Genomic DNA, 24140 nt, shown 5'->3' with positions numbered 1-24140 from the left:
CAATCAGAAAAGTGGAAGTCACAAGGGTTCCTAAAGAGTAACTATTCCTGTTAGGACCACTGATTGGGCTCCAGTTCCCTGGCTGAGCAAGAGGATGTCATATATAGGGCCAGCACCATACCAGTGAAATCAGTGGCCCCTTCTATCTCGGTAAAGTGACCAAAGGAGCAAGATGAAAACCCTGACCCTTTTCCCCTTCGTGTACTGGAATAGCATGTCTTTGGATAAAACTAGGCTTTACTCTGATGCTGCAGTTAATCATGCTCTTCAAGAAAGAGCATTCAGGATGGGCCCAACAGAGCATGTGTTCCTCAAGCACCATGGGAGTAATCCAAAAGGCATTTTTAGAAAGAAAACTGGGAAATTCAAAGCATGGGAAAATTAATCAATATTCACCTAAATAAACACTGGATGAAAGAAAAAATATAAAGGGAAAACAGATAAAGTATTGAAAGAAAAAAAAAGAAGGCATAATACATTTCACTTGTGGAATGAAGAAAAAGCCATTATTGTGTAGCAGAAAATTGTTATCTATTAAATAAAAACAAAGATCACAAATGAACAATCAAACTTCACACAATAAATCATGAAAAAAGAACAAATTAAACCTAAAAAAACAGAAGGAAGAAAATATTAAGAACCAAAGTGGAATCTAATCAAATAGAAAAATAATGTCAATAGAAGAAATTAATAAAAACACATGTGATTATTTGAAAAATATCATCAATGTTGCCAAAATAATAGCTAGACTGACCGAGAAATAGAAAGACAACAGTTACTAGCATTCAAAATGAAAAATGGGAAATACTGACATTATAAACATAGAAAGAAATATAAAGATATTGTAACAATCAGATTATCACAAGAATTACATAACTTAAATGAAATAGACAAATTCCTAGAAAAACACAGACAATAGAAACTGACACAAAAAGTAATAGACAATATACATAGACATACATTGCATGATGAGATTAAAATAGAAATTAAGAACTTTTCTACAAAGAGAAACTCAGGTCCAGATGTTCCATGGATAATTCCACCAAACATTCAAAGAACTAACACAAATTCTCTACTTCTTCACAAATATTCATAGAAATATCTAGTATTTTCTAATATAGAATACAGTGAACACTTGTAAAAGATCCTAAAATGCCTGAGTTAACCTAATCATAAGACTTAACACAAAGATAACACAGGGCAACTACAAATTGATATATCTTATAATTATGGATGCAAAGTACCAACTAGTATTAGCAAATTAAACCCAGCATCATAAAAAAAATTATATACAAGAAAATTCAGATTTGGAGGTCAGGAAAAAATTTTGTCTCACTAGAACTTATAACATCCCAGCAGTCCCTGGAGATTGAATTAAAACAACAGTTCTGTGGGGAGATGGAAAGACTGTGGGGAAATGATAGCAAGCAACCCAGAAAACCAGCAACCAGGCAAAATCCAAAAATATCAACTTCTATAATATAAAGAGAATTAATTCATGGGATAGATGGCATCAGTTCTGGGTGTGCATTAGTTCCACTTGGGGAGAGGAAGCTCCTCCCCAATGGGCCCAAATTACTCCCAGTTTAAGATGAATGGTGCTGCTGTCCAACAAAATCATCATCTAAGAAGAAAATAAGCTCATCAGAGCTAGCTCAACAGAAAGACCAGGCACTCTCCAGCAGAGAGTAGAAGTGGGGAAGGGGCATCAGCTAAAAACATTCTCTGTTAGTACTTCCTGGGAGGGAGACTAGGACTCCCTGCAATTTACCCTTGCTTTTCATGTTTCACTCATTTTTCACTTTTTCTCCTTTTTTGTATTATTTCTGGTGTATTTTCTTTTTTAAATTCCAAGAAGAATGGCCACCTAATCCTTACCTTTTACCATATTGGCAGGTGTACACATCAGACATCAATCTGGACACAGGAGTGGAACTACAACACAGAAAAGGAGAAGCTTTGTGGGGCAAGCTGCAGATGTCTGACAGTCTGCAGAGTGAAGAGTGAAGGGCACTTTCATTTGAAATTGGCAGTCTGACCATGGCTGGCAGGAGATGGAAATAGGACAGATCAGGGTCAGGTTGAAAACCCTGGGCCTGTGACAGCATCCCACAACACCTGTGCCACCTCCCCAAGCTCCACAGGGTCTGAGGGATGGAGGGAAACATTCCACACACACTCCCCAGCACTGCGACTCAGGCTTTCTGAAGGAGGGGTGTCAGACACCCAGATCCTTTACTGATTCTCTTTTCTAGAAGTTGACCAACAACCCTACCACACTCACATTCCCACCCCAGTCACAAGAACAAAGCCATTTTTAAAGCAAAGTCTGCTCTGAATCAGACAATACTCCCACAGCAGATGCTTGCCAGGCAGAGGGTTCAGAGCTCAGCACACAAACTCCTCCAGCATGTATGGCTAGCTTGGGCCAGAGCTGAAAACAGACAAAGAGCATGACATTGGTATCACACAAAATCCTTCATAGCTGGGAGATTCTAAATCAAAACCCAACAAATCGATGTCTGCAAATTTAAAGCTTCAACAGGAAGAAAAGTGAAGCTCTATGTGTGGTCTTGCATTCACTATTGGAGATAAACTCCCAGTATCTTCTCTGTATGTATATTTTAGAATTCATATAATTTACTTTTTGAATAAAATGGATCCCATGTCAATTCTGCTTCTCTTTCACCTCCATTCCATTCTCCTCGGCTTTATTGTTTTTTCTCTTCTCTCTGTCCCACTTTTTATTTATTTTACTTTTTATTTTCTTTATGCTTTATCCCTCCTAATACAGTTTGTCATACTATATTGTTAATGCTAAATCTTTTCCACCTACTTTATGTTAATCCTCACTTATTTTTCTCTTTGGTTAATAGAGTTGCAGAGCTCATTACTAATAAATGCTATAGTATATGTTGATATAAGATTTGATATCGAGTTATTACTGTTACTGGCACTTATTCTCTGAAAGTGGTACTTGTTCTTGAGCCCAAGACTGATTACATTGATTAGATGTGTTAAAGTTAAGATATGTCTTCATATCATAGCTTAAAATGATGAAATAAATATTCATTAAATGCCCCCACATACGTGAGCAGAAGAAATCCATCTCAACATATACACAAATACAGAATCTCAGCAAACATGTGGAGACAGGATGACAGCCTGTCTCCAAAAGCTTATTATCCTCCAATACTAAATTCACAAATATTGCAGTTGATGAAATCCCAAGCGAATAATTTGGAAAGTTGATTGTTAACATTATCAATAACCAAAAACATGATCTAAGAAATGAACTCTGTTTGAGAACACAGGATGTGAAAGATATTCTGAAAAGACCAAACAAATCCTAGAAATAAAAATCTCAATAAACCAAATAAAAATTTAGCTGAATTCTTGCAAATATATTAGGTCACCTGGAAGATAAAACTTCACACTTGAAACAAGATATATAAACCTCAGTCAGCAATAAAGGGGAAAAAAAGAAACCATGATGAGAATATCCAATAGCTCTGGGATGACATAAAGGGGGCATATAATTCACTACAGTTGAATTTCACCTTTTTGCATATTCATAATGCATTGATTAAAAAGAATGATAAATAAATAAAATAAAGACCAGTAGACTAAAGGAAAGGGAACATGTTAGAGGGAGAGGCGAGGGACAGGGGAAGTACTAGAGACTGAATTAGAGCAAATTATATTCCATGCTTGTATAATTATGTCAGAATGAAGCTCAATATTATGTGTAATTATAATGCACTGATCAAAAATTAAAAATACTGAAGTAGCAAAGGATAGAAGAAAATTACTTCAACATCATAAATGTTATATATGAAAATCCCAAACAGCATATAGACAAGAAAAAACTAAAGCATTTTCTTTAAAATAAGGAATAAGACAAAGATGTCCACTGTCACCACTTTTAGTCAACATATCAACTGAAATCTTTGAGCAATGAGGCCAAAGGATGAAATAAAAGGAATAGGAAAAAGAGAATTCAAATTATTATTCTTTACAAATATTGTGATCTTAAAATTCAAAGACAAAAAAACTGACAGATGAATTGTAATGTTGATGAGAAATAATCCCACATGTCTATCGTTCAAATAATTTTTGAGAAAGGTGCCATGAAAGTGAAATATGGAAAAACCATTCTTTTCAATAAATACTGTTGGTTCATCTGGACAGAGACATGCAAAAGATTAAAGTTAGGCCCTGGATTCATACGGTAAAAAACATCCAACTAACAATGGACTAAAGATGTAAACATAAAATTAAACCAACTCTTAGAAAAAAAGCAAGAAAGTAAAACTTTACAATTTTATATCTGGAGTCTAAGATTGTGAAGCCAAAGAAAGGAAATAAAAACAAAAATTATATATTATAAATATAAAAAATGGTACTTCCAAATATACAATCAAAAAGGCAAACCAGACCCGTAGATGAGGAGAAAAAAAATGGCAAAACACAGCACATCAGGAAGCTGTATACAGAATATAGAAATCATACAACTCACCTACAAACAGAAAAACAATTGTGACTTGAAAATACCTTTATAGAAAGTAGACATAAAAATAGCTCAACTTGTTCAACATATTAGTTTATAGAAATTAAAATCAAACCCACAATGAGATGCCACAATACACCTGAGAGAATGGCTAGAAACAAAACAATGAGAAAAACTAAGTTTTGAACAGGATAGAGAGAAACAGCAGCCCTTGTGCATTCCAGGTGGGAACCTGAGATGGTTGTGGCTTTTCTGGAAAACATACTGACACTTACTTTATTAGGTAAACATTAAATTGCTATACAAGGCAGAAATCCCTAGTAAATACATACACCCACAAACAATGGAGTATCTACATTCATCAAACTCTTCTCAATTTCAAGAGTAAAATAGACCACAATAATACTGGATGACTTTAACCAGTATAGATCTAATAGATCTTCCAAACAAAGGCTAAATAAAGAAACTATAGAACTCAATAATATAATCAATAACTTGGACTTAATAGACATATAGAGAATATTTCACCCATTAATGAGTAAATACACTTTCTTCTCAAGAGAACATGGATTCTTCTCTAAAATATACCATATATTATGCCACAAAGCAAATCTTAGCAAATACAAACAGAGAGAGTACCCTGCATTCTATCAGACAATGGAGTAAAATTAGAAATCAATGATAAAATGAAAAATAGAAGGTATTCCAACGCCTGGAGGCTAAAAAATAATGCTATTGAATGAGCAAGAGATAGAGGAAGATATCAGAGAGGAGATTTAAAAATTCTTAAAGGTAAAGGAGAACACTGATACAACACTGATACAAACCATATAGAAATCTCTGAGACACTATAAAAGCAGTACTAAGAGGAAAATTTATTGCATGGAGCTCATTTCTTAAAAGAAGAAAAGTCAACAAATAAATGACCTAACATTACATCTCAAAGCCGCCCCCCCAAACAAGAGCAAATCAAAACCCAAAGTAGTAAAAGACAGAAAATAATTAAAATTGGAAGTGAAATCAATGAAATTGAAACAAAAGAAACAACTGAAAAAATTTACAGAATAAAAAATTGGTTCATTGAAAAAAAAATAAAAATAATAAATGCTTAGCCACACTAACAAAGAGAGAGAGAGAGAGAGAGAGAGAGAGAGAGAGAGAGAGAGAGAGAGAGAGAAATCATAAATTACTAAAATCTGTGATAAAAAAGGAAATATCATGACGGACACTTCTGAAATACAGAACATAATTAGAAGCTATTTTGAAAATTTATACTCCTATTAAATAGAAAATATAAGACATAAATAAATTCCTAGAGTCATGATCTACCCAAACTGAATCAGGATGATATACACAAGTCAAAAAGATCAATTTCAAGCAAGGAAATAAAAGACACCATCAAAAGCCTACATACAAAAAAGAGTCCCAGCCAGCCAGATTTTTACAAGACCTTCAAAGCAGACCTAATACCAATACTCCTCAAATTATTCCATGAAATAGCAAGAGAGGGAACATTTCCAAACTCATTCTATGAGGCCAGTATCACCCTGATTCCAAAAACAGCAAAAGACACATCAACAAAAGAAAATTTCAGACCATTATCTCTAATGAACATAGATGTAAAAATTTTTAATTAAATTCTAGCAAATCCCATACTACCAGAAGTGTTTTACACATTTAATGCAATCCCTATTAAAATCCCAGTGACACTCTTTATAGAAATAGAAAAAGCAATTGTAAAATGTGTTTCAAAAAATAAGAGACCTAGAATATCTAAAGGAACCCTAGCAAGAAAAGTGAAGCAGGAGGCATCACAATACCAGACCTTAAACTATACTACAGAGCTGTAGTAATAAAAAGGCATGGTATTTGCACCAAAATAGACTTGAATACCAATGGTACATAATAGGGTACACAGAGACAAACCCACATGAATATGCTTATATCATACCAGATAAAGGTGACAAAAGTATTCACTGGAGAAAAGAGCCTATTCAATAAATGGTACTGGCAAAACTGGAAATCCATATTGGCTCCAAAACAGATTCACAGAACAATGGTACAGAACAAAAGATATAGAGACAAACCTACATGAATACAGTTATTTCATACTAGACAAAGGTGTCAAAAATATTCATTGGAATAAAAGATGGCCACTTCAACAAATGATGCAGGGAAAACTGGAAATCCATCTGTAGAAAAATGAAATTAAGCCCCTTTCTCTCATAATGCACAAAACTTAACTCATTATGAATGAAGCACCTAGAAATTAGGCCAGAGACCCTGAACTTAATAGAAGAAAAAGTAGGCCAAATTTTTCATTATCTTGGATTAGATTCTGACTTCCTTAACAAGACTCCTAAAGTGCAATAAATAAAATCAAGAATCAAATAGATTGAAACTAAAAAGCTTCTTCTCAACAAAAGAAACAATAAGGTGAAGAGAGAGCCTAAAGACTGGGAGCAAATTTTTACAGCATACACATCATATAGAGCACTAATCTCCAGGATATATAAGAACTCAAAAAATGTAACACCAAGGAAACAAATAACCCAATTAATTTAGGATATGTAACTGAACAGACACTTCTCAGAAGAAGCTATATAATTGGTCAATACATATATGAAGAAAGGTTTAACTTCTCTAGTAAATACAGAAATGCAAAACAAAACTCCTCTTAAGATTTCATCTCACTTCTCTCAGAATGGTATTTTTGAAGAATATAAGCAAAAATGTATGTTTGTGAGTATGTGGGAGAAAAGTCATACTCTTACATTGCTGGTGGGAATGCAAATTGATGCAACCAATATGGAAAGCAGTTTGGAGATTCCTCAGAAAAGTTGGATGGAACCAACATTTGACCCAGCTATCTCACTCTTCAGTTTATATCCAAAGGACTTAAAATCAGCATACTAGAGGGACATAGCCACATCAATGTTTATAGCAGCTGAATTCACAATAGCTAACCTGTGGAACCAATCTGGATGCCCTTCAGTAGATGAATGAATAAAGAAACTATGGTGAATAAACACAATGGCATATTATTCAGCATTAAAACAGAATAAAATCATGAAATTTTCAGATAAATGGATGGATTTGGAGAATACAATGCTCAGTGAAGTAACCCATTCCCAAAAATCCTAAGGCAAAATATTTTCTTTCATAATTGGATGCTGATCCATAATGGGGGGTGCTCATTGGAGGAATGGAGAAACTTCAGATAGGGCAAAGGAAAGGAGAGGGAAGGGAAGGGTTATGAGTATAGGACTGATGATGCAATAAGATGGACATCATTACCCTAGTACATGTATGATGACATAAATGGTGTGAATCTACTTTAAGTACAAGAACAGAAATGGAAATTTGCACTCCATTTGTGTATTATGTAATGAAATGCATTCTGCTGTCATGCATAACTAATTAGAACAAATAAATAATTTCTTTAAAAAAAAGGAATGAAGTACTCCCACATGCTTTAGGATACAAGAATTTGAAAAAACAATGATAAATGAAAGAAGTCAGACATGACTTTTAGGATTCCATTAATAGAAAATTCACAGTATCAGCAAATCTATAGAGTCAGAAAATAGATTCATGGTTGCTTAGGATTGGAGAATAGAGAGTTAATAATGAAATGATAGCCTGCTTTTGAGTTGATAAATGGTCACTAGTGGTGGCTGCATATATCTTTGTACTGAAAACCATTTAATTGTATAAGTTAAGTGGGGTAATCCAAAGGTATATTAATTATGTATCAATAACCCTCTTATTTAAAAAGAGAATGAATGAATAACATGGTAGTTCACATACTTATTGAGAAGAGCAAAGGGTCAAAGAAATCAAATCTTAAGATCTTCTTGACTTTCTCCACAAAGGGATCTTGTGGGTTGTTGAGGGAATCAATGTTCACTCCAAATGATGTAGCAGTGATCACATCCATGCTGTAGGCCCCAAAGATGCTGAATAGAGAAAGACATGGAAAGTTAATACCAGTGCCTCTTCCAAATCCTTCCACTACACATGCAGCAAGAAGTAGTAGTAAGTTCATGTGCCCAAGGAAGACAAGCAGAGAGCCCCACATTTTCAACAGTTATCAGCTGGACCAACAGATGAGTCTATGATCCCTTCACACTGACCATAAGTTCTTTATGAGTTTAAAATGAGATACTACCCTTGTTCCAGAAGTGATAGGGACAGTGAGGTGAGTTAGACTCCCCTCTGAACTCAAGAAGTTCACCCACACAGGTATAAGATTCATAATCAGACACACTACAGTAGCACAAATAAAATGTAGATGATGACAATTGTGTGCAAACTGAGCTTCAACAGGACAAGGGTGGAATAACTGAATCTTCCTAGAGGGCTCAAAAAGTGACCTTGACCTTGACAGTATTTTGTCTTCTACTATATCCAAAGTCATAAACAGTATCCAAACAAACCTTGGTGGATACAGGAGAGATCCTTTCTCCCCCAGATGCTCTGTCTCCCCCTGGGAGCAGCCCTTTCTTGGATGAAAAGTTGGAGTTGTGACTCCAAACTTGCTTTTGTCTGATCATTATACTAGCTCAAATTTAGGATTCAGTTCTGTGGCAGACAGTTGGAGGGGCTCCTGCTGGAGCTTGGAATGCCAGAGCTGCCCTGCTACTTACTCTTTCAAGTTGATAAACTTGCCCTTCTCTGATTCCAGTCTCATGTTTTTCACCAGCACATCTCCATACTGGTTAATGATGGGGAACATCTACACACAAAACACAAGATCACTCATAGTTAACTGAGAGACTCAGTACCCAAGGCTATGGTTTACCCAGGATGAAGAAGTATGGGACATTTATAATGAATCTTACTACATCTCTTCTAAAACATAAAAGAACACTTTTAGGAAGTTCAAATTCAGAGAACTATCCCTTTAAAAGGCCTTTAAAAGGGACTACTATCTATCTCATTTTCTAAACATCCCCAGATTTACTCTCTATGTTTTTAATGAAAATCCCTCCTTACCTCCTTGAGTTTTCCACTGGTGAAGGTTAAAGACAGGAGTGTTCTCAGTCTCTTCCACTCTTCATCCTCTGACAAGGAGATGGCTTTTTTCATAAATCCCATTGGACCAAGATCCTAGAGCCCAGAGAAAAGAGATATTGTTCTACATAAATGTGAAGGTCTCCACAGTTGCAAAAGTTGTTAAATAAGTATCATTTATTTTAAAAAATGTTTAATGACTGCATACTAGGTATCTGGGCCTATTTCAGACACTCAATAATATGTATTTCAAGTGCCTAACCTCCTGAGAGTTTGGAAGAGACACCCAGGGACCTCACATCGTTTTTAGATTTTACATTCCAACCTTTGTTTAGATGCAAAATTTCCACTTGGTTGGAAACTTTTTCCAGGGTAATAGACAAAGAAGACCTAAGAGGACCTAGTACAACCTCCAGGGCTATGCAGAGCAGAAATCAATTGGTGACAGATACTAGATGTTCTTTGTCAACTGTATGTTACCTATGATCAGTTCTGTCCTTACATGCATTTATAGCATAAGCATCTTGATAAATGGGTGCCTAGGAATGATAATTTTAAAATAATAATATTTTAAACTTAAAAAAGTTAAAATATAAGTGTAGAAAAGGGAAAAACCACAAGTTTTTAATGGAAGTTCTTTCAGTATTTTCTAAAAGGGCAGAGGAGAAAAGAAAGATAATTCTATTTTTCACTTGGGTGCTAGACTACCAAAGTAAAACCCTTGAAATTTAGTTCCATCATCTAAAATATACTTTTGTGTTAATATGTATGCTTCCATCCAGGCACAGTGGTGCATGCCTGTAATCCCAGCAGCTCAGGAGTCTGAGACAGAGGATCACAAGTGCAAAGCCAGCCTCAGCAATGGTGAGGTGCTAAGCAACTCAGTGAGACCCTGTCTCTAAATAAAGTACAACATAGGACCAGGATATTGGCTCAGTGATCTAGTGTCCCTAAGTTCAATCCCCAGTACCCCACCACTTCCAAAAAATGTATGCTTCCAGCACTTATTCACTGTAAACATGTAGGGGATTAGGAGCAGAGGGAAGCTTCTTCAACTTGACAGAGATTCTACCAAAAAAAAAAAACATTTTTAGCTAACAATATACTTACTGGTGGCAAACTGAATGATGTCTCCCAAGCATCAGGAATAATTCAACAATGTCTGCACAGTCATATACAGAAAGACAAGTAAAAACATTCATCTGGGTGTAGATTAGTGATTTGTACATGCTGGGAAGGGGTATGTGAAAGACAAGTAAATAGAGGCTGGATTTGAGCAGTGTGAAATATATGCATGTATTGAAGATCACAGAAAATCCAATTATCATGCACAATTATCATACATTAATAAAAGTTTTTAAATTTTGCATTGAACCGCAAACCCTGTGCCTGTGAGGCAAGCATTCTACCAACTGAGCTATATCCCTAGCCCCTAAAGTTTTTAAAAAGTGAAGATAGAGATTGTATGGGAATACACACACACACACACACACACACACACACACACACACACATTAGACTCATCTAAATTGGGATAAACTTTGGAAGATTAGAGTCTATATCCTTCAAATGTTCACTCTCCTGGCTCTTATTCAACTTCACACTGGAACTCCCAGCTGATGTCAGAGGAAAAGAAAAACAAATAGGTAAAAGGAATACAGATAGGATTTTCCCTATTTATAGGTGCAATCTTTATCCATTGTGGTCACTACACAAGAAGTCAAGCACATTTCTAAGGATATTAAAGAATTGGTGAAAACAGATTAAAACCATAATCTAAATCTACACAAATGTAGGCATGTGATACATTTGGACAGAGCTGCACACTCATTCATATAGGCACAAAAAAATGGAAAAATGAAAATAAAAACCTAGATTGCATCGATTCCTGTTACTATAGGAACAAGAACTTAATAAATTTATAGTCATGTAAGAAATTATCATTGGTTAAAGAAGAATAAATTATACATGAAACTTCCAGGTAATTTTTTTTTTGGCAAGGAATGCCCTCTGAATTTGTAAATATCTCAGGATAAAAATTGAGTTAATAAATTAAATAAATAAATGTTACTTTGGATTAGACAAAGGGGAACAAAAGGAAGGATGATGGGATGGGAATAGAAAATACTGTAGAATTAATCAGACATAACTTTCTTATGTTCATATATGAATACACAACTAGTGAAACTCCACATTTTGAACAAAAACAAGAATGGAAGTTGTACTTTATGTATGTATAATATGTCAAAATACATTCTAGAGTCATGTAAAACTGAAAAGAACAAATAAAAACTTAAAAATAGCTAAATAAATGTTATAATGTTGAAAAGTGAGTACTTACCCGCCGGTTGGTGAAGACAGAATAACATTCTTTGATGAGCACTGTTTTGATAATGCTGGGCTCTGTAGTAGCCAAAACAGGTTGTGAACCATCAAACAGGCTGTGTTGGGAAAGCAAAGCTGATTAAATCTAAGAGGCCTGATTCTGCAGCAGGAATCCAGACTTTGATCCTGATGTTATCTATTCTACCTGGCTACTCCTACAATACATAGAAACATGAAGTTCTGGTTGGGGATTCTGACCACAGAAACCACTGGAGTCTTCATAGCATAAAGGGTAATGTAGGTGAAATAGGTAGGAAGAGAAACAGAGACAAAATACACCTTCTAAGAGATCATAATTAGAAATAGCATTGGAACACTTGTTAAATATAGATGGTGAATACAATAGTATTGCTTATACTACTTTCCATAACTTATTTATTTATTTGTTTATTTACTTATTTACTTATTTTTGTAATTACAGGTGGACAGAAGCCTTTATTTATTTTCATATGGTGCTAAGGATCAAACCCAGTGCTTCACATGTGCTAGTCAAGCGCTCTACAACTGAACTACAGCCTTAGCCCAGGTCTCCACAACTTTTTACATGTAAAAATATAGGTTTGTGAAAAATTGAAGGCACATAATTGACTAACTCCTCACAATTACTAAGTTTTGCAAGTGGTAGCTGAAATGGGGGCTTTGGAGATCCAGTGGGGCATGTTGTGTCCTTGGATCACATAGTATCTATGGGACACGTCAACTGAGCAGAACACTCTGGCCAGCCCTGTGGCTTTCTGTGGATTGATGAGAGAAGATAGAGAAGAAGAGTCAATGTCTTCTACCACTATTTTTCCTGTAGAGCAAAATGATTACACCTCTTCTATGCCTCCCACCAAACACTCACCAGATCTGAAAGAAAATAGTTGCTGCAGTTAGCTGAGGCCACTCTCCAATATAAACCCCATCAATCCACTAGGGAACTCACTGGTGGAACTACATTCTATGTCTGGTCTTTTTTTTTTTTCTTTTTTTTTAATTGTTGGTCGTCCAAAACATTACACAGTTCTTAATACATCATCTTTCACAGTTTGATTCAAGTGGGTTATGAACTCCCAACTTTACCCCGTATACAGATTGCTGTATCACATCAGTTACCCTTCCATTGACTGACATTGCTTTTCTAGTGTCTGATGTATTCTGCTGTCAGTCCTATTCTCTACTATCCCCCCTCCCTCCCTCCCCTCCCCTTTTCCCTCTCTACCCCTTCTACTGTAAATAATTTCTTCATTTGTATTATCTTGTCTTACCCCTCCTTTCCTCTTATATATCATTCTCACTCCCTTTCCCTCCCACCTCTCATCCCTGTTTAATGTAAATCTTCTTCTCAAGCTCTTCGTCCCTACCCTGTCCTTGTTTACTCCCCTTATATCAAAGGGGTCATTTGGTATTTGTTTTTTAACGATTGACTAGCTTCACTTAGGATAATCTGCTCTAATGCCATCCATTTCCCTCCAAATTCTATGATTTTGTCGTTTCTTAATGCAGAGTAATACTCCATTGGGTATAAATGCCACATTTTTTATCCATTCATCTATTGAAGGGCATCTAGGTTGGTTCCACAATCTTGCTATCGTGAATTGTGCTGCTATGAACATTGATGCAGCAGTGTCTCTGTAGCATGCTCTTTTTAAGTCTTTAGGGAATAGACCGAGAAGGGGAATAGCTGGGTCAAATGGTGGTTCCATTCCCAGCTTTCCAAGAAATCTCCATACTACTTTCCAAATTGGCTGCACCAATTTGCAGTCCCACCAGCAATGAACAAGAGTGCCCTTTTCCCCGCATCCTCTCCAGCACTTATTGTTGTTTGACTTCCTAATGGCTGCCAATCTTACTGGAGTGAGATGGTATCTTAGGGTAGTTTTGATTTGCATTTCTCTGACTGCTAGCGATGGTGAGCATTTCTTCATGTACTTATTGATTGATTGTATGTCCTCCTCTGAGAAGTGTCTATTCAGGTCCTTGGCCCATTTATTGATTGGGTTATTTGTTATCTTATTGTCTAATTTTTTGAGTTCTTTGTATATTCTGGTTATTAGGGCTCTATCTGAAGTGTGTGGATTAAAGATTTGTTCCCAGGATGTAGGCTCCCTATTTATCTCTCTTATTGTTTCTTTTGCTGAGAAAAAACTTTTTAGTTTGAGTAAGTCCCATTTGTTGATTCTAGTTGTTAACTCTTGCGCTATGGGTGTCCTATTGAGGAATTTGGGGCCCGATCCCACAGTATGTAGATCGTAGCCAACTTTTTCTTCAATCAGATGCTGTGTCTCTGATTTAATATCAAGCTCCTTGATCCATTTTGAGTTAACTTTTGTGCATGGCGAGAGATAGGGATTCAGATTCATTTTGATGCAAATGGATTTCCAGTTTTCCCAGCACCATTTGTTGAAGATGCTATCCCTCCTCCATTGCATGCTTTTAGCCCCTTTATCAAATATAAGGTAGTTGTAGTTTTGTGGATTGGTTACTGTGTCCTCTATTCTGTACCATTGGTCCACCCGCCTGTTTTGGTACCAGTACCATGCTGTTTTTGTTACTATTGCTCTGTAGTATAGTTTGAAGTCTGGTATCGCTATACCGCCTGATTCACACTTCCTGCTTAGCATTGTTTTTGCTATTCTGGGTCTTTTATTATTCCATATGAATTTCATGATTCTTTTATCTATTTCTACAGGAAATGCTGTTGGGATTTTGATTGGTATTGCATTGAACTTATAGAGAACTTTTGGTAATATCACCATTTTGATTATGTTAGTTCTGCCAATCCATGAGCGGGGTATATTTCTCCATCTTCTAAGGTCTTCTTCTATGTCTTTCTTTAGGGTTCTGTAATTTTCATTATATAAATCTTTCACCTCTCTTGTTAGGTTGATTCCCAAGTATTTTATTTTTTGGGGGGATATTGTGAATAGAGTAGTTGTCCTCATTTCCGTTTCAGAGGATTTGTCGCTGATATACAGGAATGCCTTTGATTTATGCGTGTTGATCTTATATCCTGCCACTTTGCTGAATTTATTTATTAGCTCTAATAGCTTCTTTGTAGACCCTTTTGGGTCTGCTAGGTATAGGATCATATCATATGCAAATAGTGATAATTTAAGTTCTTCTTTTCCTATTTTTATGCCTTTAATTTCTTTCGTCTGTCTAATTGCTCTGGCCAGTGTTTAAAGGACTATGTTGAACAGAAGTGGTGAGAGAGGGCATCCCTGTCTTGTACCAGATCTTAGAGGGAATGCCTTCAATTTTTCTCCATTCAGAATGATGCTGGCCTGTGGCTTATCATAGATTGCTTTTACAATGTTGAGGTATGTTCCGGTTATCCCTAATTTTTCTAGAGTTTTGAACATAAAGGGATGCTGAACTTTGTCGAATGCTTTTTCTGCATCTATTGAGATGATCATATGGTTCTTATTTTTAAGTCTATTGATGTGGTGAATAACATTTATTGATTTCCGTATATTGAACCAGCCTTGCATCCCAGGGATGAATCCTACTTGATCATGGTGTATAATTTTTTTGATATGTATTTGAATCCAATTCGCCAGAATTTTATTGAGGATTTTTGCGTCAAGGTTCATTAGAGATATTGGTCTGTAGTTTTCTTTCTTTGAAGTGTCTTTGTCTGGTTTCGGAATCAGGGTGATGTTGGCCTCGTAGAATGAATTTGGAAGTTCTCCCTCTTTTTCTATTTCCTGAAATAGCTTGAAAAGTATTGGTGTTAGTTCCTCTTTAAAGGTTTTGTAAAACTCTGCTGTATACCCATCCGGTCCTGGGCTTTTCTTAGTTGGTAATCTTTTGATGGTTTCTTCTATTTCCTCTGTTGTTATTGGTCTGTTTAGGTTGTCTATATCCTCCTGACTCAATCTGGGCAGATCATAAGACTTAAGGAATTTATCTATGCCTTCACTATCTTCTATTTTATTGGAGTATAAGGATTCAAAATAATTTCTGATTATCTTCTGTATTTCTGAAGTGTCTGTTGTGATATTGCCTTTTTCATCCCGTATGTTAGTAATTTGAGTTCTCTCTCTTCTTCTCTTCGTTAGCATGGCTAAGGGCCTGTCGATTTTATTTATTTTTTCAAAGAACCAACTTTTAGTTTTGTCAATTTTTTCAATTGTTTCTTTTGTTTCAATTTCATTAATTTCAGCTCTGATTTTAATTATTTCTTGCCTTCTACTTCTTTTGCTGTTGTTTTGCTCTTCTTTTTCTAGGATTTTGAGATGAAGTAAGAGATCATTTATTTGTTGGTTTTTTCTTTTTTTTTTTGAGGAATGCACTCCAAGTGATGAATTTTCCTCTTAGAACTGCTTTCAATGTGTCCCATACATTCCGATATGTTGTGTCTGTGTTTTCATTTAACTCTAGGAAGTTTTTAATTTCCTCCTTGATGTCTTCTAAAACCCATTGATCATTCAGCATCCTATTGTTCATTCTCCAAGTGATGCTTGATGTTTCCTTCCTTCTTTTATCATTGATTTTCAGTTTTATTCCATTATGATCAGATAAGATGCATGGTATTATCTCTACCCCTTTATATTGTCTAAGAGTTGCCCTGTGACATAATATATGGTCTATTTTTGAGAAGGTTCCATGTGCTGCTGAGAAAAAGGTGTAAGTACTTGATGTTGGGTGGTATAGTCTATATATGTCAATTAAGTCTAGGTTGTTAATTGTGTTATTGAGTTCTATAGTTTCCTTATTTAACTTTGTTTGGAAGATCTGTCCAGTGGTGAGAGAGGTGTGTTGAAGTCTCCCATGATTATTGTATGGTGATCTATTAGACTCTTGAACTTGAGAAGAGTTTTCTTGATGAACACAGCTGCACTGTTATTTGGGGCATATATATTTATGATTGTTATGTCTTGTTGGTGTATGGTTCCCTTGAGCAGTATGAAGTGTCCTTCTTTATCCCTTTTGATTAACTTTGGCTTGAAATCTATTTTATTAGATATGAGTATGGACACTCCTGCTTGTTTCCGCAGTCCATATGAGTGGTATGATTTTTCCCAACCTTTCACCTTCAGTCTATGAATATCTTTTCCTATCAGATGCGTCTCCTGTAGGCAGCATATTGTTGGGTCTTGTTTTGTGATCCATTCTACTAGCCTGTGTCTCTTAATTGGTGAGTTTAAGCCATTAACATTTAGGGTTATTATTGAGATCTGGTTTGTTCTTCTAGCCATATTTGTTTATTGATGTTACTAAACCTGATTTGTTATTCTCTTTGACTACTTTCCCCCCTTTACTGTCCTACCTCCCATTATTGGTTTTCAATGTTATTGTCCATTTCCTCTTCCTGTAATGTTTTGCAAAGGATTTTTTGAAGAGATGGTTTTCTGGCTGTGAATTCTTTTAACTTTTGTTTATCGTGGAAGGTTTTAATTTCATCTTCTATCCTGAAGCTCAATTTCACCGGATACATGATTCTTGGTTGGAACCCATTTTCTTTCAGTGTTTGAAATATGTTATTCCAGGATCTTCTAGCTTTCAGAGTCTGTGTTGAGAGATCAGCTGTTATCCTGATTGGTTTGCTCCTAAATGTAATCTGCTTTCTTTCTCTTGCAGCTTTTAAAATTCTCTCCTTATTCTGTATGTTGGACATCTTCATTATAATGTGTCTAGGTGTGGATCTCTTATGATTTTGCACATTTGGTGTCCTGTAGGCTTCTAGGATTTGGGATTCTGTCTCATTCTTCAAGTCTGGGAAGTTTTCTCGTATTATTTCACTGAATAGACTGTTTATTCCTTTGGTATGGAGCTCTGTGCCTTCCTGTATCTCAATGACTCTTAAATTTGGTCTTTTGATATTGTCCCATAATTCTTGGATGTTCTGCTCATGGTTTCTTAGCCGACTTGTTGAGCTGTCTATGTTCTTTTCCAGTTGAAATACTTTGTCTTCATTGTCTGATGTTCTCTCTTCTAAGTGATCTACTCTGCTGGTAGTATTCTCAATTGAGTTTTTAAGTTGGTTTATTGTTTCCTGCATTTCTAGGATTTCTATTTGTTTATTTTTTATTACCTCTATCTCCCTGTGAAATTGATCTTTTACTTCCTGGATTTGTTTGTCAATGTGATCTTTCATTGTCTGATTTTGCTGTCTCATGTCTTCCTTGAGACTCCAGATCATGTGAAGCATATATATCCTGAACTCTTTATCTGACATTCCATCTGTTGCAGCTATTACCTCTTCTAAAGTTGAGTTGACCTTCATTGCTTGTGGTCCTTTCTTTCCTTGTCTTTTCATGCTGCTCACGTTTCTTTCTGCTTGGTGGAACTGTTGTGTTTATGAGTTTTTCCCCCTAATTATTTATATTGTTCTTGTATAGTTGAAAAATCTCCCTTGCAGGGCGGGTAGTGGCTGTGCTCCTTCTCTAGTTGGGGTGATCTCAAAACTGCGCTGGCAGGCTGCTAGGCCTGCTCTGCCTGTTGTTCGTGGGTCTGCCCACCCTGCGGGAGTGGGTGGCGACTCTGCTCTGCCCCCCCTCCAATTTTGGCGATATGACTATCACCCCCTCGGGTCGTTGGGCCTGATCCGGATGCAGGCAGCTGCTCTGCTCTGCCCCCTACTCCAATTGGAGTGGCATATCTACCATGCTGGCAGGCCTCTAGGCCTGATCCATTGGTGGGTCTCAGGTCTGCCTGACTCTGGCAGTAAGGGGAGTTGGGTGTCAAGAGTCCTTTGGTCCTTGCAGTCACGCCCACAGAGAGATTTTGAAGTTTCCCGGTTGTTTGCCAGGTGGGTGGGGCTATTAGCAGAGCCTGGAGGGCATGGCCATGTGCGGGGCCATGCGGGGACCCTTCTAGCTGAGTCGAGCCACTGGGAGCCACGTGAAGAGCGGGGTAGCTGTGTCTGCGTGGTTAAGATCCGGGCAGGTGGTTTGGCTGTTCGCCGAGCGAGAGCAGGGCCTCCCGGGAGAGCCGATATGGCGGAGGCGTCTGCCAGTTTGAGCTGCCACTCCGCTCCGGGCCGCCACCGCTTTCAGAAGCTGCTGGTGGTTGCGGGATTGGACCTCTGCGCCCGCCGGGGGGGCCACCTGTAGAGCCGGGTAGCTGCGACCGTGTGGTAAGGAACCAGACAGGTGAGGCGGCTGTTCCCAGAGCGAGCACTAGGCCTCCCAGGGGAGCCCGATGGCGGAGGCCGAATTCCAGTTCGGGAGGGGCGGGCCAAGTCGCTCCGGTGTCCGCCGCTTGCAAAAACGGCTGCTAGTTTCAGGAGTTGATTTCTGCACCCGCCGTGGGGCCACCTGTCTAGCCGGGTAGCTGTGGCCGTGTGGTTAGAGACCAGGTGGGTTAGGCGGCTGCTCCCAGAGCGAGCACTAGGCCTCCCAGGGGAGCCCGGATGGCGGAGGTAGAATTCCGGTTCGGGCGGGGTGGGCCAAGTCGCTCCGGGTGTCCGCCGCTTGCAAAAACGGCTGCTGGTTGCAGGAGTTGATTTCTGCACCCTCCGCGGGGCCACCTGTCTAGCCGGGTAGCTGTGGCCACGTGGTTAGGGACCAGGTGGGTTAGGCGGCTCCTCCCAGAGCGAGAGCTAAGCCTCCCGGGGGAGCCGCTTGCCGGAGCGGCTGATGGCTGCGGGACCAGATCTCTGTGCCCGCGTGGCCATCCAAGATCCACTTCTCTGGGACAAACTGTCACTTCCAAAAAACCTACCAGTTCACGGCAGCTCTCTTCTTAAGGGAATTATGCTAGAAGTTCCTCCGTAGGTAGGCTGCCGCTGTTCCGATGGGTCTTTCTTATCTGGTTAAAGTGGAGACGTTAGAATCGCTGCTTCCTTGCCGGCCGCCATGTTGGATCCCCCCTCTATGTCTGGTCTTAATATCAAATAGATGAAGGAGAGAAAGAAATGCTTCATTGAAAAGTCAACACTGAAAACTTAAAAATGGCATATGAGCAACAATGATTATGACAATTAAAAAGAAGAAAGAAAGTAAAGAAAATGAAAAGCTGAGCAGAAATGGTTTTCCATCTGCTTCCCAGTACCTCCCAGCCTTTTGTTCAAAAGCATACATTAAATCTGAAATTTAAATAAGGGAATTTTGTCTTTAAATTAAAAGGAAATCAGTGGAGGAAAGAGATGATGCTTTAGATTTATAAGCCCATGATTTTTTTAAAAAAGTTCTCAAATAATACATTTTATTCATCTAAAGGTGACAAAAAGAAAGAAAAATGGGGAAGATAGGAATAGTCAGACATTGGACACAAATTAAGGCTGGAGGCTCTGGGTAATCAAAAGCAAGAGAAAAGTGAAAACATGCAACATTCTCAACCTAAGTCAGACTGTAGATGCAGACTCCTGGTGACATGCGGAACCTTTGGCAGGAAAACCCTCCAAGGATTTTGCAGCACAGAAGGTTGCATCCCAAATATTCTGGGCTAAGATTGTTCTCATGCGTTGGAGAGCCACATCATAACAAGTCTACCAAAGAGAAATTTCCATAATACTCACCCCCATGTTTTTCCATACTTTTTATAACATTCTGTGTCAAAATTAGACAAACCCTAGGAAGAAGAACAAAATGAAATTACATTATTGTTGCAAATGTACTGACATTCCATCAAATGACCCAAATTTCATGAAATCAGGCTTTCTGTTCCTCACAGGTGGTTAGAGAGAAGCTCTTATTCAGTGGCTTCTGAGGAGAAAGGAGAAAATATGCAATATTTGAAATAAAATATGTAAAGTTACTTGAATTTTCTATAACTATTATACATAATCAACAATTCCACTTGTTTATGAATACAACATGCTTCTCTTCTGCAGTATTTCTTTGTCTGCTTGTGTTTTCTCAGAAATCCTGGTACCTTCTGAATAATCACCTCCATAGGCACATGAGGAAACCCAAAGTGAGAGAAAATGAGTGTTTCCCAGGGCCATGCATGATCTTTTATCTCCTCATCAAGTATCATTTTAATTTATCTCATGTTTTGTGGTAGAATTCTGTTAGAATTAGGGAGTAAAGACACCAGAAACCTCTTCTAGCCTAGGAGATTTTTATTGTCACAATCATGTTGTTGAGTAAGTAAGTGACATAGTGAGCAAATAAAAGTGGACTTACCTTCCTGTGCTGGAGCTCAACTTAGAAAAGGGGAGATGCTACCTCTCTGCACATAGGACACAGAGAGGTAGATACTGGCTGTGAGTTTTCATCATAAAAGCTAAGCAATTAATCTTCCTCATGCTGTTTCATTTGTAATATTTTAACTGTGCAAATAAAGCATTCCAGAGATATGAGTGTATCTTCCCAGAATCTGCACTGAGAAAAACAAAAAATTCTGTGAGAATGATCGTCCACAGCTTACATTGTTGATGTGCTAGAGTCCTGAGCTCATCAACAGAAGTGAACCTGACACTATAAGGAGTTGTAAACAGAGCCCCAGAGTAAACCTGACTGTGCTTTGGATGGGGCCCTCACACAGTTTCTGAAGCTTGAAATCTCAAAACTTCTCTCATGGAGCTAAATTTCTACTGATGTAACTAAGCAGGTGTTTGCAACCAAAAGAGGCAAAACATGGACCTCAAATGACACTCACCCGGCGATAATGAAGAAGAGTTCCCAAAAAAGGCAGAGGTGTTGGCCCTGTAATTCCCAGCTTCTTAAAATATCCATGTGAATAGGCCCCATATCTATAAAGTGGAAGAGAAATCCAGGTCAAGGGATTGTGACTGTGTGTATATAGTGGCTCACGAGTCACTGATCAAGAATGGGAATAGTGAAGCCAGGCAGGTAACATGTAGGCCCTAAATAACAAAAACAAAACAAACTCCAATGGCTCTAATTACATATGCTCATCATCTCCTCTCCCACATTCCCTGAGAGACCACAAAAGTCATAATAGTTAGCTCAAAGCAGCTGATTATTGTTAAGTTCCATCATTAGGCTCCCAGTGATATAGTGAATATCTGATATAAGTTCCCAAACATGAGTTTGAAAATTCCTGAGCCATTCAGACTAGATTTCTTCCAGGTCACTTCACTCACTGCTATCAATTTAGGAAGTTGAGTTGATGCCATCATGTTGTCCCCTCTAGTGGCCTCCAGTGGGGGCCGTCCCCACTCTGGGACTTCTTAACTGATCAAACAGGAGTATTCTCCCACTTTTTGTAACTCCTATATGGATGCCTTTTATTGCATCCCTGGTCCACATTCTCCCTTACTCATCTGCTGTAAGAGATTAAGAACACTGGTATATGGGAAAGTGTTGAGTAAGAATAACCTGCTGGGCAGCTATATTTAAAGACATGTGCAATCTACGTCATGGTTGTATGTATTAGATTAATATTCTTTCAATTGTTCAAAAAAATGAGGCCATTTTTAAACAGGTTTTTTTTTCACAAATACAAAATCCAAGGGTCCTATTTTGACCTTCAGAATGAACATGAGGAAATTACCTCAAAGAAATTGTACTATTGAGCAGAATAAAATTAAAACATTTTCATTAATTTTACAATGCCACTGGAGGGAAAATAGATGCAACAAAAGCCTGAATATTACCCTTTACTTCAATTGTTACAACCAGGTTTATACTTTCTATTTTCACATCATTATGAATACCTAGTCTTGTAAAAGTGGATTTAAGATAGAAGTCAAAGGTCTCCTTGGGGCAATGTCTTCTACCCTCAGTCAGAAATAACTGCTCTCTTCCCATGCTCCATGAAACCAGGAATCCCTCTATTTTAAAAACTATTTTTATAGTTGTAGGTGGACACAATACCTTTATTTATTTATTTATTTTTATGTGGTGTTGAGGATTGAACCCAGTGCCTCACACATGACAGATGAGCTCTCTACCACTGATCCACAACCACAGTCCAGGAATCTCACTATTTAAAAGAATTCTTCTACTAGATGGTTTTATTCATGCTCCTGTACTGGAATTTCATAAGCAAATATTTAAAATACAAAATGGGCTTGGAAACTTCTGTCTCTTGAAGCTGTCATTAGATTTCAAATCAAGGGAGAAACAAATCTCTACACTGATGCTAACTTAAGGCATAAAACTTCCAAATTTCTCCCAGGTCTTTGCTCAATGGTTTTATCATTCAGAAGTACTTGCATATTGCAGAGTGGAGGATTTGATTTTTTTGGAGGGAGGGCTGTTCCAGGAAAAGGGAAGAGAACAGAGGGAAGAACTGAATCTGAGCCTGTGGTGGCACCTGGCATGCCCTTGGTGCATTTTACAAATGGTGCTGGGACGTGGAGAAAAGAAGCAGGAACCACCTGTTCCACTGGAGAGAAGCTCCTACACATCTCTTGTAGTGCACATAGAACATAAAAGATAAACAATGACACAGAAACTTGTGAAGACCCCTCTATACCCCCAGAATTCTGAAAGTTTGCAAAGTGTGCATCACTTTTCAGAAGGTGTCCAGTTATTTGTAATCTTCATCTACTGAACTCTTCTGGTTGATTAATCTGGGTTCAAACTTAGACTCACTCCAAAGTTCATCCTCCAAATCAAATCATATCACTAAATCTCCTAGTCACAGAAATGGGTGGTTTCAAGAGAAGAGAAACTGGGACAGTTACTCACAGATAGAGGAGCACCAGGCTGATTCCCAGGAGAACCTAGGTTTCCATGGAAAAGTTTGGGATCAGGTCCATCACGACTTTCCTTCCAGATATGTGATCTAGAAGTGCCAAGCTTGCCTTCTGTGAGCAGGTGTGAATCAATGAAGTCAGACTGGCATATTTATATGCTGAAAATGGAGGTGGGGCTGAGTGTTCAACCAATAGAAAAAACTATTGGTGCTCCACCCACTATTGAAGAAGCCAGGTGCCCCCTCCACCTTGGTAGTTGGCAGTGAGACTTGGGGACATGCCTATTTGGATCTTAGAGTTCAGTTTTTATTAAAAAAATTATCTATAAAAACTTCAATGTGGCTGGGGTCGTGGCTCAGTTGTAGAGTGCTCTGAGGCACTGGGTTCAAACTTCAGCATCACATAAAAATGAAATAAAGATATTATGTCCACCTACAATTAAAAAATAAATATTTTTTTTAAAAATACTTTGATCAGTGTTATCATTATGCCCAAAGGTTATTGCTTCTTATCAGAAACTCAAGTAAAACATTAGAACTAAATGTCCTCTACTCCATTTTTTTCTCTGTGGATGTTCTCATTACAAAATCCTTGAATTATACCCAAAAAGATTATATCTAAATAACTACTCATGCACTTTCCTCTGCTTACAATGCCCTCATGCCCCATAGAAGACTTTTTAAAAATATT

At 37.7% G+C, this 24140-nt stretch overlaps 1 pseudogene across 1 annotated transcript in view; it reads right to left on the bottom strand.

Annotated features, from left to right (window-relative positions):
• The window catches only part of LOC101971393 (cytochrome P450 3A21-like), a 38764-nt pseudogene extending 15213 nt beyond the window's left edge, over window positions 1-23551 (bottom strand). The window contains exons 1-7 of the transcript XR_013426834.1: window positions 23443-23551; window positions 21443-21536; window positions 20358-20410; window positions 11868-11967; window positions 9509-9622; window positions 9160-9248; window positions 8321-8469 (exon numbers count right to left, since the gene is read on the bottom strand). The product of XR_013426834.1 is annotated as a cytochrome P450 3A21-like (transcript). The remainder of the gene's footprint in view (window positions 1-8320; window positions 8470-9159; window positions 9249-9508; window positions 9623-11867; window positions 11968-20357; window positions 20411-21442; window positions 21537-23442) is intronic.
• Between the last annotated feature and the right edge of the window lie 589 nt (window positions 23552-24140).

The sequence above is a fragment of the Ictidomys tridecemlineatus genome, chromosome 10 (genome assembly GCF_052094955.1).
Source record: "Ictidomys tridecemlineatus isolate mIctTri1 chromosome 10, mIctTri1.hap1, whole genome shotgun sequence".
NCBI classification, from domain to species: domain Eukaryota; kingdom Metazoa; phylum Chordata; class Mammalia; order Rodentia; family Sciuridae; genus Ictidomys; species Ictidomys tridecemlineatus.
This window is presented reverse-complemented; position numbering and strand designations above follow the sequence as displayed.